The sequence below is a fragment of the Procambarus clarkii genome, chromosome 58, assembly GCF_040958095.1.
Source record: "Procambarus clarkii isolate CNS0578487 chromosome 58, FALCON_Pclarkii_2.0, whole genome shotgun sequence".
NCBI lineage: Eukaryota > Metazoa > Arthropoda > Malacostraca > Decapoda > Cambaridae > Procambarus > Procambarus clarkii.
This window is the reverse complement of record NC_091207.1, coordinates 34,767,555-34,784,526: the sequence shown is the minus strand read 5'-3', so window position 1 is coordinate 34,784,526 and position 16,972 is coordinate 34,767,555.

The following is a 16,972-nucleotide window of genomic DNA, read 5'->3' as shown; positions in this document are numbered from 1 at the left end:
TGTCTTGTAACTAGTGTATAGTGGTCATTGTCTTGTAACTAGTGTATAGTGGACATTATCTTGTGTCTAGTGTGTAGTGGACATTGTCCTGTGTGTAGTGTATAGTGGTCATTGTCTTGTGTTCAGTGTATAGTGGTCATTGTCTTGTGTCTAGTGTATAGTGGACATTGTCATGTGTCTAGTGTATAATGGTCATTGTCTTGTGTGTAGTGAATAGTGGACATTGTCTTTTGTCTAGTGTATAGTGGACATCGTCTTGTGTCTAGTGTATAGTGGTAATGGGCTTGTGTGTAGTGTATAGTGGACATTGTCCTGTGACTAGTGTATAGTGGTCATTGTCTTGTGTGAAATGTATAGTGGTCATTGTCTTGTGTCTAGTGTATAGTGGTCATTGTCTTGTGTCTAGTGTAGAGTGGTCATTGCCTTGTGTCTAGTGTATAATTGTTATTGTCTTGTGTCAAATGTATAGTGGACATTGTCTTGTGACTAGTGTATAGTGATCATTGTCTTGTGTCTAGTGTATGGTGGTCATTGTCTTGTGTCTAGTGTATAGTGGTCATTGTCTTGTGTCTAGTGTATAGCGGTCATTGTCATGTGCCTAGTGTATAGTGGACATTGTCCTGTGACTAGTGTATAGTGGTCATTGTCTTGAGTCTAGTGTATAATGGTCATTGTCTTGTGTCTAGTGTATAGTGGACATTGTCTTGTGACTAGTGTATAGTGGTCATTGTCTTGTGTCTAGTGTATAGTGGAAATTGTCTTGTGACTAGTGTGTAATGGACATTGCCTTGTGTCTAGTGTATAGTGTTCATTGTCTTAAGTCAAGTGTATAGTGGTCATTGTCTTGTGACTAATGTATAGTGGTCATTGTTTTGTGTCTGGTGTATAGTGGCCATTTACTTGTGTCTTTTGTATAGTGGTCATTGTCTTGTGTCTAGTGTATAGTGGTCATTGTCTTGTAACTAGTGTATAGTGGTCATTGTCTTGTAACTAGTGTATAGTGGACATTATCTTGTGTCTAGTGTTTAGTGGACATTGTCGTGTGTGTAGTGTATAGTGGTCATTGTCTTGTGTTTAGTGTATAGTGGTCATTGTCTTGTGTCTAGTGTATTGTGGTCATTGTCTTGTGTCTAGTGTATAGTGGTCATTGTCTTGTGTCTAGTGTATAGCGGTCATTGTCATGTGCCTAGTGTATAGTGGACATTGTCCTGTGACTAGTGTATAGTGGTCATTGTCTTGAGTCTAGTGTATAATGGTCATTGTCTTGTGTCTAGTGTATAGTGGACATTGTTTTGTGACTAGTGTATAGTGGTCATTGTCTTGTGTCTAATGTATAGTGGACATTGTCTTGTGACTAGTGTATAGTGGACATTGCCTTGTGTCTAGTGTATAGTGTTCATTGTCTTAAGTCTAGTGTATAGTGGTCATTGTCTTGTGACTAATGTAAGGTGGTCATTGTTTTGTGTCTGGTGTATAGTGGACATTTCCTTGTGTCTTTTGTATAGTGGTCATTGTCTTGTGTCTAGTGTATAGTGGTCATTGTCTTGTAACTAGTGTATAGTGGTCATTGTCTTGTAACAAGTGTATAGTCGACATTATCTTGTGTCTAGTGTTTAGTGGACATTGACGTGTGTGTAGTGTATAGTGGTCATTGTCTTGTGATTAGTGTATAGTGGTCCTTGTCTTGTGTCTAGTGTATAGTGGACATTGGTATGTGTCTAGTGTATAGTGGTCATTGTCTTATGTCTAGTGAATAGTGGACATTGCCTTTTGTCTAGTGTATAGTGGACATCGTCTTGTGTCTAGTGTATAGTGGTCATTGGCTTGTGTCTAGTGTATAGTGGACATTGTCCTGTGACTAGTGTATAGTGGTCATTGTCTTGTGTGAAATGTATGGTGGTCATTGTCTTGTGTCTAGTGTATAGTGGTCATTGTCTTGTGTCTAGTGTATAGTGGTCATTGCCTTGTGTCTAGTGTATAATTGTTATTGTCTTGTGTCAAATGTATAGTGGACATTCTCTTGTGACTAGTGTATAGTGGTCATTGTCTTGTGTCTAGTGTATAGTGGTCATTGTCATGTGCCTAGTGTATAGTGGACATTGTCCTGTGACTAGTGTATAGTGGTCATTGTCTTAAGTCTAGTGTATAGTGGTCATTGTCTTGTGACTAATGTATAGTGGTCATTGTTTTGTGTCTGGTGTATAGTGGACATTTCCTTGTGTCTTTTGTATAGTGGTCATTGTCTTGTGTCTAGTGTATAGTGGTCATTGTCTTGTAACTAGTGTATAGTGGTCATTGTCTTGTAACTAGTGTATAGTGGACATTATCTTGTGTCTAGTGTTTAGTGGACATTGTCGTGTGTGTAGTGTATAGTGGTCATTGTCTTGTGTTTAGTGTATAGTGGTCATTGTCTTGTGTCTAGTGTATAGTGGACATTGTCATGTGTCTAGTGTATAGTGGTCATTGTCTTGTGTCTAGTGTATAGTGGTCATTGTCATGTGCCTAGTGTATAGTGGACATTGTCCTGTGACTAGTGTATAGTGGACATTGCCTTGTGTCTAGTGTATAGTGTTCATTGTCTTGTGTCTAGTGTATAGTGGTCACTGTCTTGTAACTAGTGTATAGTGGTCATTGTCTTGTAACTAGTGTATAGTGGACATTATCTTGTGTCTAGTGTTTAGTGGACATTGTCCTGTGTGTAGTGTATAGTGGTCATTGTCTTGTGTTTAGTGTATAGTGGTCATTGTCTTGTGTCTAGTGGATAGTGGACATTGTCATGTGTCTACTGTATAGTGGTCATTGTCTTGTGTGTAGTGAATAGTGGACATTGTCTTTTGTCTAGTGTATAGTGGACATCGTCTTGTGTCTAGTGTATAGTGGTAATGGGCTTGTGTCTAGTGTATAGTGGACATTGTCCTGTGACTAGTGTATAGTGGTCATTGTCTTGTGTCTAGTGTATAGTGGTCATTGTCTTGTGTCTAGTGTATAGTGGTCATTGTCTCTTGTCTAGTGTATAGTGGTCATTGCCTTGTGTCTAGTGTATAATTGTTATTGTCTTGTGTCAAATGTATAGTGGACATTGTCTTGTGACTAGTGTATAGTGGTCATTGTCTTGTGTCTAGTGTATGGTGGTCATTGTCTTGTGTCTAGTGTATAGTGGTCATTGTCTTGTGTCTAGTGTATAGCGGTCATTGTCATGTGCCTAGTGTATAGTGGACATTGTCCTGTGACTAGTGAATAGTGGTCATTGTCTTGTGTCTAGTGTATAGTGGACATTGTCTTGTGACGAGTGTATAGTGGTCATTGTCTTGTGTCTAGTGTATAGTGGACATTGTCTTGTGACTAGTGTATAATGGACATTGCCTTGTGTCTAGTGTATAGTGTTCATTGTCTTAAGTCAAGTGTATAGTGGTCATTGTCTTGTGACTAATGTATAGTGGTAATTGTTTTGTGTCTGGTGTATAGTGGACATTTCCTTGTGTCTTTTGTATAGTGGTCATTGTCTTGTGTCTAGTGTATAGTGGTCATTGTCTTGTAACTAGTGTATAGTGGTCATTGTCTTGTAACTAGTGTATAGTGGACATTATCTTGTGTCTAGTGTTTAGTGGACATTGTCGTGTGTGTAGTGTATAGTGGTCATTGTCTTGTGTTTAGTGTATAGTGGTCATTGTCTTGTGTCTAGTGTATGGTGGTCATTGTCTTGTGTCTAGTGTATAGTGGTCATTGTCTTGTGTCTAGTGTATAGCGGTCATTGTCATGTGCCTAGTGTATAGTGGACATTGTCCTGTGACTAGTGTATAATGGTCATTGTCTTGAGTCTAGTGTATAATGGTCATTGTCTTGTGTCTAGTGTATAGTGGACATTGTCTTGTGACTAGTGTATAGTGGTCATTGTCTTGTGACTAGTGTATAGTGGACATTGCCTTGTGTCTAGTGTATAGTGTTCATTGTCTTAAGTCTAGTGTATAGTGGTCATTGTCTTGTGACTAATGTAAGGTGGTCATTGTTTTGTGTCTGGTGTATAGTGGACATTTCCTTGTGTCTTTTGTATAGTGGTCATTGTCTTGTGTCTAGTGTATAGTGGTCATTGTCTTGTAACTAGTGTATAGTGGTCATTGTCTTGTAACTTGTGTATAGTCGACATTATCTTGTGTCTAGTGTTTAGTGGACATTGACGTGTGTGTAGTGTATAGTGGTCATTGTCTTGTGTTTAGTGTATAGTGGTCCTTGTCTTGTGTCTAGTGTATAGTGGACATTGTCATGTGTCTAGTGTATAGTGGTCATTGTCTTGTGTCTAGTGAATAGTGGACATTGTCTTTTGTCTAGTGTATAGTGGACATCGTCTTGTGTCTAGTGTATAGTGGTCATTGGCTTGTGTCTAGTGTATAGTGGACATTGTCCTGTGACTAGTGTATAGTGGTCATTGTCTTGTGTGAAATGTATGGTGGTCATTGTCTTGTGTCTAGTGTATAGTGGTCATTGTCTTGTGTCTAGTGTATAGTGGTCATTGCCTTGTGTCTAGTGTATAATTGTTATTGTCTTGTGTCAAATGTATAGTGGACATTGTCTTGTGACTAGTGTATAGTGGTCATTGTCTTGTGTCTAGTGTATAGTGGTCATTGTCATGTGCCTAGTGTATAGTGGACATTGTCCTGTGACTAGTGTATAGTGGTCATTGTCTTACGTCTAGTGTATAGTGGTCATTGTCTTGTGACTAATGTATAGTGGTCATTGTTTTGTGTCTGGTGTATAGTGGACATTTCCTTGTGTCTTTTGTATAGTAGTCATTATCTTGTGTCTAGTGTATAGTGGTCATTGTCTTGTAACTAGTGTATAGTGGTCATTGTCTTGTAACTAGTGTAGAGTGGACATTATCTTGTGTCTAGTGTTTAGTGGACATTGTCGTGTGTGTAGTGTATAGTGGTCATTGTCTTGTGTTTAGTGTATAGTGGTCATTGTCTTGTGTCTAGTGTATAGTGGACATTGTCATGTGTCTAGTGTATAGTGGTCATTGTCTTGTGTCTAGTGAATAGTGGACATTGTCTTTTGTCTAGTGTATAGTGGACATCGTCTTGTGTCTAGTGTATAGTGGTCATTGGCTTGTGTCTAGTGTATAGTGGACATTGTCCTGTGACTAGTGTATAGTGGTCATTGTCTTGTGTGAAATGTATAGTGGTCATTGTCTTGTGTCTAGTGTATAGTAGTCATTGTCTTGTGTCTAGTGTATAGTGGTCATTGCCTTGTGTCTAGTGTATAATTGTTATTGTCTTGTGTCAAATGTATAGTGGACATTGTCTTGTGACTAGTGTATAGTGGTCATTGTCTTGTGTCTAGTGTATAGTGGTCATTGTTATGTGCCTAGTGTATAGTGGACATTGTCCTGTGACTAGTGTATAGTGGTCATTGTCTTGAGTCTAGTGTATAATGGTCATTGTCTTGTGTCTTGTGTATAGTGGTCATTGTCTTGTGACAAGTGTATAGTGGTCATTGTCTTGTGTCTACTGTATAATGGTCATTGTCTTGTGTCTAGTGTATAATGGTCATTGTCTTGTGTCTAGTGTATAGTGGTCATTGTCTTGTGTCAAGTGTATAGTGGGCATTGTCTTGTGACTAATGTATAGTGGTCATTGTCTTGTGTCTAGTGTATAGTGGTCATTGTCTTGTGTCTAGTGTATAGTGGTCTTTGAGTTCTGTATAATGGACATTGTCTTGTCACTAGTGTATAGAAGTCTTTGTCTTGTGACTACTGTATAGTGGACATTGTCTTTTGTCTAGTGTATAGTGGTCATTGCCTTGTGTCTAGTGTATAGTGAACATTATCTTATCACTAGTGTATGGTGGTCATTGTCTTGTATCTAGTGTAAAGTGGTCATTATCTTGTGACTAGTGTATAGTGGTCATTGTCTTGTGTATAGTGTACATTGCCTTGTGTCTAGTGTATAGTGGTCATTGTCTTGTGTCTAGTTAATATTGGACATTGTCTTGTGCCTTGTGTGTAGTGTTCATTGTCTTGTGACTAGTGTATAGTTGTCATTGTCTTGTGACTAGTGTATAGTTGTCATTGTCTTGTGTCTAGTGTATTATGGTCATTGTCTTATGTCTAGTGTATAGTGGTCATTGTCTTGTGTCAAGTGTATACTGGTCATTGTCTTGTGTCTAGTGTATAGTGTTCATTGTCTTGTGTATAGTGTACAGTGGTCATTGTCTTGTGTCAAGTGTATAGTGGTCATTGTCTTGTGACTAGTGTATAGTTGTCATTGTCTTGTGTCTAGTATATTATGGTCATTGTCTTATGTCTAGTGTACAGTGGTCATTGTCTTGTGTCAAGTGTATAGTGGTCATTGTCTTGTGTCTAGTGTATAGTGGTCATTGTCTTGTGTCTTGTGTATAGTGGACATTGTCTTGTGACTAGTGTATAGTGGTCATTGTCTTGTGCCTAGTGTATAGTGGACATTGTCTTGTGACTAGTGTATAGTGGACATTGCCTTGTGTCTAGTGTATAGTGTTCATTGTCTTAAGTCTAGTGTATAGTGGTCATTATCTTGTGACTAATGTATAGTGGTCATTGTTTTTGTGTCTGATGTATAGTGGACATTTCCTTGTGTCTAGTGTATAGTGGTCATTGTCTTTTGTCTAGTGTATAGTGGTCATTGTCTTGTAACTAGTGTATAGTGGTCATTGTCTTGTAACTAGTGTATAGTGGACATTATCTTGTGTCTAGTGTTTAGTGGACATTGTCGTGTGTGTAGTGTATAGTGGTCGTTGTCTTGTGTTTAGTGTATAGTGGTCATTGTCTTGTGTCTAGTGTATAGTGGCCATGACATTGTCATGTGTCTAGTGTATAGTGGTCATTGTCTTGTGTCTAGTGAATAGTGGACATTGTCTTGTGTCTAGTGTATAGTGGACATCGTCTTGTGTCTAGTGTATAGTGGTCATTGGCTTGTGTCTAGTGTATAGTGGACATTGTCCTGTGACTAGTGTATAGTGGTCATTGTCTTGTGCGAAATGTATAGCGGTCATTGTCTTGTGTCTAGTGTATAGTGGTCATTGTCTTGTGTATAGTGGTCATTGTCTTGTGTCTAGTGTATAGTGGTCATTGTCTTGTGTATAGTGGTCATTGTCTTGTGTCTAGTGTATAGTTGTTATTGTCTTGTGTCAAATGTATAGTGGACATTGTCCTGTGACTAGTGTATAGTGGTCATTGTCTTGTGTGAAATGTATAGTGGTCATTGTCTTGTGTCTAGTGTATAGTGGTCATTGTCTTGTGTCTAGTGTATAGTTGTTATTGTCTTGTGTCAAATGTATAGTGGACATTGTCTTGTGACTAGTGTATAGTGGTCATTGTCTTGTGTCTAGTGAATAGTGGTCATTGTCTTGTGTCTAGTGTATAGTGGTCATTGACTTCTGTATAATGGACATTGTCTTGTCACTAGTGTATAGTGGTCATTGTCTTGTGACTACTGTATAGTGGACATTGTCTTGTGTCTAGTGTATAGTGGTCATTGTCTTGTGTCTAGTGTACAGTGAACATTATCTTATCACTAGTGTATGGTGGTCATTGTCTTGTATCTAGTGTAAAGTGGTCATTATTTTGTGACTAGTGTATAGTGGTCATTGTCTTGTGTATAGTGGACATTGTCTTGTGACTTGTGTATAGTGTACATTGCCTTGTGTCTAGTGTATAGTGGTCATTGTATTGTGTCTAGTGTATAGTGGTCATTGTCATGTGACTACTGTATAGTGGTCATTGTCTTGTGTCTAGTGTATAGTGGTCATTATTTTGTGACTAGTGTATAGTTGTCATTGTCTTATGTATAGTGTATAGTGAACATTGTCTTGTGTCTTGTGAATAGTGGACATTGTCTTGCGTCTAGTGTATAGTGGTCATTGTCTTGTAACTATTGTTTAGTGGTTATTGTCTTATGTCTAGTGCATAGTGGACATTGTCTTCTGTCTAGTGTATAGTGGACATTGTGTTGTGACTAGTGTATAGGGATCATTGTCCTGTGACTAGTGTATAGTGGTATTTGTCTTTTGACTTGTGTATAGTGGTCATTATTTTGTGTCTAGTGTATAGTGGTCATTGTCTTGTGTCTAGTGTATAGTGGTCATTGTCATGTGCCTAGTATATTGTGGCCATTGTCTTGTGTCTAGTGTATAGTGGTCATTGTCTTGTGTCTGGTGTATAGTGGTCATTGTCTTGTGTCTAGTGTATAGTGGTCATTTTATTGTGTCTAGTGTAAAGTGGTCATTTTCTTGTGTATAGTGTATATTGGTCATTGTCTTGTAACTAGTGTATAATGGTCATTGTCTTGTGTCTAGTGTATAGTGGACATTGTCTTGTGTCTAGTGTATAGTGGACATTGTCTTGTGTCTAGTGTATAGTGGACATTGTCTTGTGTCTAGTGTATAGTGGTCATTGTTTTGTGTCAAGCGAATAGTGTACATTGTCTTGTGTCTAGTGTATAGTGGTCATTGTCTTGTAACTAGTGTATAGTGGTCATTGTCTTGTGACTAGTGTATAGTGGTCATTGTCTTTTGACTAGTGTTTAGTGGTCATTGTCTTGTGTCTAGTGTATAGTGGTCATTGTCTTGTGTCTAGTGTATAGTGGTTATTTTATTGTGTCTAGTGTACAGTGGTCATTTTCTTGTGTATAGTGTATATTGGTCATTGTCTTGTAACTAGTGTATAATGGTCATTGTCTTGTGTATACTGGACATTACCATGTGTCTAGTGTATAGTGGACATTGTCTTGTGTGTAGAGTATAGTGGACATTGTCTTGTGTCTAGTGTATAGTGTATAGTGGACATTGTCTTGTGTCTAGTGTATAGTGGACATTGTCTTGTGTCTAGTGTATAGTGGTCATTGTTTTGTGTCAAGTGAATAGTGTACATTGTCTTGTGTCTAGTGCATAGTGGTCATTGTTTTGTAACTAGTGTATAGTGGTCATTGTCTTGTGTCTAGTGTATAGTGGTCATTGTCTTGAAACTAGTATATAGTGGTCATTGTCTTGTGTCTAGTTAATATTGGACATTGTCTTGTGCCTTGTGTGTAGTGGTCATTGTCTTGTGACTAGTGTATAGTTGTCATTGTCTTGTGTCTAGTGTATTATGGTCATTGTCTTATGTCTAGTGTATAGTGGTCATTGTCTTGTGTTTAGTGTATAGTGGTCCTTGTCTTGTGTCTAGTGTATAGTGGACATTGCCTTTTGTCTAGTGTATAGTGGACATCGTCTTGTGTCTAGTGTATAGTGGTCATTGGCTTGTGTCTAGTGTATAGTGGACATTGTCCTCTGACTAGTGTATAGTGGTCATTGTCTTGTGTGAAATGTATGGTGGTCATTGTCTTGTGTCTAGTGTATAGTGGTCATTGTCTTGTGTCTAGTGTATAGTGGTCATTGCCTTGTGTCTAGTGTATAATTGTTATTGTCTTGTGTCAAATGTATAGTGGACATTGTCTTGTGACTAGTGTATAGTGGTCATTGTCTTGTGTCTAGTGTATAGTGGTCATTGTCATGTGCCTAGTGTATAGTGGACATTGTCCTGTGACTAGTGTATAGTGGTCATTGTCTTAAGTCTAGTGTATAGTGGTCATTGTCTTGTGACTAATGTATAGTGGTCATTGTTTTGTGTCTGGTGTATAGTGGACATTTCCTTTTGTCTTTTGTATAGTGGTCATTGTCTTGTGTCTAGTGTATAGTGGTCATTGTCTTGTAACTAGTGTATAGTGGTCATTGTCTTGTAACTAGTGTATAGTGGACATTATCTTGTGTCTAGTGTTTAGTGGACATTGTCGTGTGTGTAGTGTATAGTGGTCATTGTCTTGTGTTTAGTGTATAGTGGTCATTGTCTTGTGTCTAGTGTATAGTGGACATTGTCATGTGTCTAGTGTATAGTGGTCATTACCTTGTGTCTATTGTATAGTGGACATTGCCTTGTGTCTAGTGTATAGTGTTCATTGTCTTAAGTCTAGTGTATAGTGGTCATTGTCTTGTGACTAATGTATAGTGGTCATTGTTTTGTGTCTGGTGTATAGTGGACATTTCCTTGTGTCTAGTGTATAGTGGTCATTGTCTTGTGTCTAGTGTATAGTGGTCACTGTCTTGTAACTAGTGTATAGTGGTCATTGTCTTGTAACTAGTGTATAGTGGACATTATCTTGTGTCTAGTGTTTAGTGGACATTGTCGTGTGTGTAGTGTATAGTGGTCATTGTCTTGTGTTTAGTGTATAGTGGTCATTGTCTTGTGTCTAGTGTATAGTGGACATTGTCATGTGTCTAGTGTATAGTGGTCATTGTCTTGTGTCTAGTGTATAGTGGTCATTGTCATGTGCCTAGTGTATAGTGGACATTGTCCTGTGACTAGTGTATAGTGGACATTGCCTTGTGTCTAGTGTATAGTGTTCATTGTCTTAAGTCTAGTGTATAGTGGTCATTGTCTTGTGACTAATGTATAGTGGTCATTGTTTTGTGTCTGGTGTATAGTGGACATTTCCTTGTGTCTAGTGTATAGTGGTCATTGTCTTGTGTCTAGTGTATAGTGGTCACTGTCTTGTAACTAGTGTATAGTGGTCATTGTCTTGTAACTAGTGTATAGTGGACATTATCTTGTGTCTAGTGTTTAGTGGACATTGTCCTGTGTGTAGTGTATAGTGGTCATTGTCTTGTGTTTAGTGTATAGTGGACATTGTCATGTGTCTAGTGTATAGTGGTCATTGTCTTGTGTGTAGTGAATAGTGGACATTGTCTTTTGTCTAGTGTATAGTGGACATCGTCTTGTGTCTAGTGTATAGTGGTAATGGGCTTGTGTCTAGTGTATAGTGGACATTGTCCTGTGACTAGTGTATAGTGGTCATTGTCTTGTGTGAAATGTATAGTGGTCATTGTCTTGTGTCTAGTGTATAGTGGTCATTGTCTTGTGTCTAGTGTATAGTGGTCATTGCCTTGTGTCTAGTGTATAATTGTTATAGTCTTGTGTCAAATGTATAGTGGACATTGTCTTGTGACTAGTGTATAGTGGTCATTGTCTTGTGTCTAGTGTATGGTGGTCATTGTCTTGTGTCTAGTGTATAGTGGTCATTGTCTTGTGTCTAGTGTATAGCGGTCATTGTCATGTGCCTAGTGTATAGTGGACATTGTCCTGTGACTAGTGTATAGTGGTCATTGTCTTGAGTCTAGTGTATAATGGTCATTGTCTTGTGTCTAGTGTATAGTGGACATTGTCTTGTGACTAGTGTATAGTGGTCATTGTCTTGTGTCTAGTGTATAGTGGACATTGTCTTGTGACTAGTGTATAATGGACATTGCCTTGTGTCTAGTGTATAGTGTTCATTGTCTTAAGTCAAGTGTATAGTGGTCATTGTCTTGTGACTAATGTATAGTGGTCATTGTTTTGTGTCTGGTGTATAGTGGACATTTCCTTGTGTCTTTTGTATAGTGGTCATTGTCTTTTGTCTAGTGTATAGTGGTCATTGTCTTGTAACTAGTGTATAGTGGTCATTGTCTTGTAACTAGTGTATAGTGGACATTATCTTGTGTCTAGTGTTTAGTGGACATTGTCGTGTGTGTAGTGTATAGTGGTCATTGTCTTGTGTTTAGTGTATAGTGGTCATTGTCTTGTGTCTAGTGTATGGTGGTCATTGTCTTGTGTCTAGTGTATAGTGGTCATTGTCTTGTGTCTAGTGTATAGCGGTCATTGTCATGTGCCTAGTGTATAGTGGACATTGTCCTGTGACTAGTGTATAGTGGTCATTGTCTTGAGTCTAGTGTATAATGGTCATTGTCTTGTGTCTAGTGTATAGTGGACATTGTCTTGTGACTAGTGTATAGTGGTCATTGTCTTGTGTCTAATGTATAGTGGACATTGTCTTGTGACTAGTGTATAGTGGACATTGCCTTGTGTCTAGTGTATAGTGTTCATTGTCTTAAGTCTAGTGTATAGTGGTCATTGTCTTGTGACTAATGTAAGGAGGTCATTGTTTTGTGTCTGGTGTATAGTGGACATTTCCTTGTGTCTTTTGTATAGTGGTCATTGTCCTGTGTCTAGTGTATAGTGGTCATTGTCTTGTAACTAGTGTATAGTGGTCATTGTCTTGTAACTAGTGTATAAACGACATTATCTTGTGTCTAGTGTTTAGTGGACATTGACGTGTGTGTAGTGTATAGTGGTCATTGTCTTGTGTTTAGTGTATAGTGGTCCTTGTCTTGTGTCTAGTGTATAGTGGACATTGTCATGTGTCTAGTGTATAGTGGTCATTGTCTTGTGACTAATGTATAGTGGTCATTGTTTTGTGTCTGGTGTATAGTGGACATTTCCTTGTGTCTTTTGTATAGTGGTCATTGTCTTGTGTCTAGTGTATAGTGGTCATTGTCTTGTAACTAGTGTATAGTGGTCATTGTCTTGTAACTAGTGTATAGTGGACATTATCTTGTGTCTAGTGTTTAGTCGACATTGTCGTGTGTGTAGTGTATAGTGGTCATTGTCTTGTGTTTAGTGTATAGTGGTCATTGTCTTGTGTCTAGTGCATAGTGGACATTGTCATGTGTCTAGTGTATAGTGGTCATTGTCTTGTGTCTAGTGAATAGTGGACATTGTCTTTTGTCTAGTGTATAGTGGACATCGTCTTGTGTCTAGTGTATAGTGGTCATTGGCTTGTGTCTAGTGTATAGTGGACATTGTCCTGTGACTAGTGTATAGTGGTCATTGTCTTGTGTGAAATGTATAGTGGTCATTGTCTTGTGTCTAGTGTATAGTAGTCATTGTCTTGTGTCTAGTGTATAGTGGTCATTGCTTTGTGTCTAGTGTATAATTGTTATTGTCTTGTGTCAAATGTATAGTGGACATTGTCTTGTGACTAGTGTATAGTGGTCATTGTCTTGTGTCTAGTGTATAGTGGTCATTGTTATGTGCCTAGTGTATAGTGGACATTGTCCTGTGACTAGTGTATAGTGGTCATTGTCTTGAGTCTAGTGTATAATGGTCATTGTCTTGTGTCTACTGTATAATGGTCATTGTCTTGTGTCTACTGAATAATGGTCAATGTCTTGTGTCTAGTGTATAATGGTCATTGTCTTGTGTCCAGTGTATAGTGGTCATTGTCTTGTGACAAGTGTATAGTGGTCATTGTCTTGTGTCTACTGTATAATGGTCATTGTCTTGTGTCTAGTGTATAATGGTCATTGTCTTGTGTCTAGTGTATAGTGGTCATTGTCTTGTGTCAAGTGTATAGTGGGCATTGTCTTGTGACTAATGTATAGTGGTCATTGTCTTGTGTCTAGTGTATAGTGGTCATTGTCTTGTGTCTAGTGTATAGTGGTCTTTGAGTTCTGTATAATGGACATTGTCTTGTCACTAGTGTATAGAAGTCTTTTTCTTGTGACTACTGTATAGTGGACATTGTCTTTTGTCTAGTGTATAGTGAACATTATCTTATCACTAGTGTATGGTGGTCATTGTCTTGTATCTAGTGTAAAGTGGTCATTATCTTGTGACTAGTGTATAGTGGTCATTGTCTTGTGTATAGTGTACATTGCCTTGTGTCTAGTGTATAGTGGTCATTGTCTTGTGTCTTGTGTATGGTGGTCATTGTCTTGTGTCTAGTGTGTAGTGGTCATTGTCTTGTGACTAGTGTATAGTTGTCATTGTCTTGTGTCTAGTGTATTATGGTCATTGTCTTATGTCTAGTGTATAGTGGTCATTGTCTTGTGTCAAGTGTATAGTGGTCATTGTCTTGTGTCTAGTGTATAGTGTTCATTGTCTTGTGTACAGTGTACAGAGGTCATTGTCTTGTGTCAAGTGTATAGTGGTCATTGTCTAGTGACTAGTGTATTGTTGTCATTGTCTTGTGTCTAGTATATTATGGTCATTGTCTTATGTCTAGTGTACAGTGGTCATTGTCTTGTGTCAAGTGTATAGTGGTCATTGTCTTGTGTCTAGTGTATAGTGGTCATTGTCTTGTGTCTAGTGTATAGTGGTCATTGTCTTATGTCTAGTGTACAGTGGTCATTGTCTTGTGTCAAGTGTATAGTGGTCATTGTCTTGTGTCTAGTGTATAGTGGTCATTGTCATGTGCCTAGTATATTGTGGTCATTGTCTTGTGTCTAGTGTATAGTGGTCATTGTCTTGTGTCTAGTGTATAGTGGTCATTGTCTTGAGTCTAGTGTATAATGGTCATTGTCTTGTGTCTAGTGTATAGTGGACATTGTCTTGTGACTAGTGTATAGTGGTCATTGTCTTGTGTCTAATGTATAGTGGACATTGTCTTGTGACTAGTGTATAGTGGACATTACCTTGTGTCTAGTGTATAGTGTTCATTGTCTTAAGTCTAGTGTATAGTGGTCATTGTCTTGTGACTAATGTAAGGTGGTCATTGTTTTGTGTCTGGTGTATAGTGGACATTTCCTTGCGTCTTTTGTATAGTGGTCATTGTCTTGTGTCTAGTGTATAGTGGTCATTGTCTTGTAACTAGTGTATAGTGGTCATTGTCTTGTAACTAGTGTATAGTCGACATTATCTTGTGTCTAGTGTTTAGTGGACATTGACGTGTGTGTAGTGTATAGTGGTCATTGTCTTGTGTTTAGTGTATAGTGGTCCTTGTCTTGTGTCTAGTGTATAGTGGACATTGTCATGTGTCTAGTGTATAGTGGTCATTGTCTTGTGACTAATGTATAGTGGTCATTGTTTTGTGTCTGGTGTATAGTGGACATTTCCTTGTGTCTTTTGTATAGTGGTCATTGTCTTGTGTCTAATGTATAGTGGTCATTGTCTTGTAACTAGTGTATAGTGGTCATTGTCTTGTAACTAGTGTATAGTGGACATTATCTTGTGTGTAGTGTTTAGTGGACATTGTCGTGTGTGTAGTGTATAGTGGTCATTGTCTTGTGTTTAGTGTATAGTGGTCATTGTCTTGTGTCTAGTGAATAGTGGACATTGTCTTTTGTCTAGTGTATAGTGGACATTGTCTTGTGTCTAGTGTATAGTGGTCATTGGCTTGTGTCTAGTGTATAGTGGACATTGTCCTGTGACTAGTGTATAGTGGTCATTGTCTTGTGTGAAATGTATAGTGGTCATTGTGTTGTGTCTAGTGTATAGTAGTCATTGTCTTGTGTCTAGTGTATAGTGGTCATTGCTTTGTGTCTAGTGTATAATTGTTATTGTCTTGTGTCAAATGTATAGTGGACATTGTCTTGTGACTAGTGTATAGTGGTCATTGTCTTGTGTCTAGTGTATAGTGGTCATTGTTATGTGCCTAGTGTATAGTGGACATTGTCCTGTGACTAGTGTATAGTGGTCATTGTCTTGAGTCTAGTGTATAATGGTCATTGTCTTGTGTCTAGTGTATAGTGGTCATTGTCTTGTGACAAGTGTATAGTGGTCATTGTCTTGTGTCTACTGTATAATGGTCATTGTCTTGTGTCTAGTGTATAATGGTCATTGTCTTGTGTCTAGTGTATAGTGGTCATTGTCTTGTGTCAAGTGTATAGTGGGCATTGTCTTGTGACTAATGTATAGTGGTCATTGTCTTGTGTCTAGTGTATAGTGGTCATTGTCTTGTGTCTAGTGTATAGTGGTCTTTGAGTTCTGTATAATGGACATTGTCTTGTCACTAGTGTATAGAAGTCTTTGTCTTGTGACTACTGTATAGTGGACATTGTCTTTTGTCTAGTGTATAGTGGTCATTGCCTTGTGTCTAGTGTATAGTGAACATTATCTTATCACTAGTGTATGGTGGTCATTGTCTTGTATCTAGTGTAAAGTGGTCATTATCTTGTGACTAGTGTATAGTGGTCATTGTCTTGTGTATAGTGTACATTGCCTTGTGTCTAGTGTATAGTGGTCATTGTCTTGTGTCTTGTGTATAGTGGTCATTGTCTTGTGTCTAGTGTATAGTGGTCATTGTCTTGAAACTAGTATATAGTGGTCATTGTCTTGTGTCTAGTTAATATTGGACATTGTCTTGTGCCTTGTGTGTAGTGGTCATTGTCTTGTGACTAGTGTATAGTTGTCATTGTCTTGTGTCTAGTGTATTATGGTCATTGTCTTATGTCTAGTGTATAGTGGTCATTGTCTTGTGTCAAGTGTATAGTGGTCATTGTCTTGTGTCTAGTGTATAGTGTTCATTGTCTTGTGTATAGTGTACAGTGGTCATTGTCTTGTGTCAAGTGTATAGTGGTCATTGTCTTGTGACTAGTGTATAGTTGTCATTGTCTTGTGTCTAGTATATTATGGTCATTGTCTTATGTCTAGTGTACAGTTGTCATTGTCTTGTGTCAAGTGTATAGTGGTCATTGTCTTGTGTCTAGTGTATAGTGGTCATTGTCTTGTGTCTTGTGTATAGTGGACATTGTCTTGTGACTAGTGTATAGTGGTCATTGTCTTGTGCCTAGTGTATAGTGGACATTGTCTTGTGACTAGTGTATAGTGGACATTGCCTTGTGTCTAGTGTATAGTGTTCATTGTCTTAAGTCTAGTGTATAGTGGTCATTATCTTGTGACTAATGTATAGTGGTCATTGTTTTTGTGTCTGGTGTATAGTGGACATTTCCTTGTGTCTAGTGTATAGTGGTCATTGTCTTTTGTCTAGTGTATAGTGGTCATTGTCTTGTAACTAGTGTATAGTGGTCATTGTCTTGTAACTAGTGTATAGTGGACATTATCTTGTGTCTAGTGTTTAGTGGACATTGTCGTGTGTGTAGTGTATAGTGGTCGTTGTCTTGTGTTTAGTGTATAGTGGTCATTGTCTTGTGTCTAGTGTATAGTGGCCATGACATTGTCATGTGTCTAGTGTATAGTGGTCATTGTCTTGTGTCTAGTGAATAGTGGACATTGTCTTGTGTCTAGTGTATAGTGGACATCGTCTTGTGTCTAGTGTATAGTGGTCATTAGCTTGTGTCTAGTGTATAGTGGACATTGTCCTGTGACTAGTGTATAGTGGTCATTGTCTTGTGTGAAATGTATAGTGGTCATTGTCTT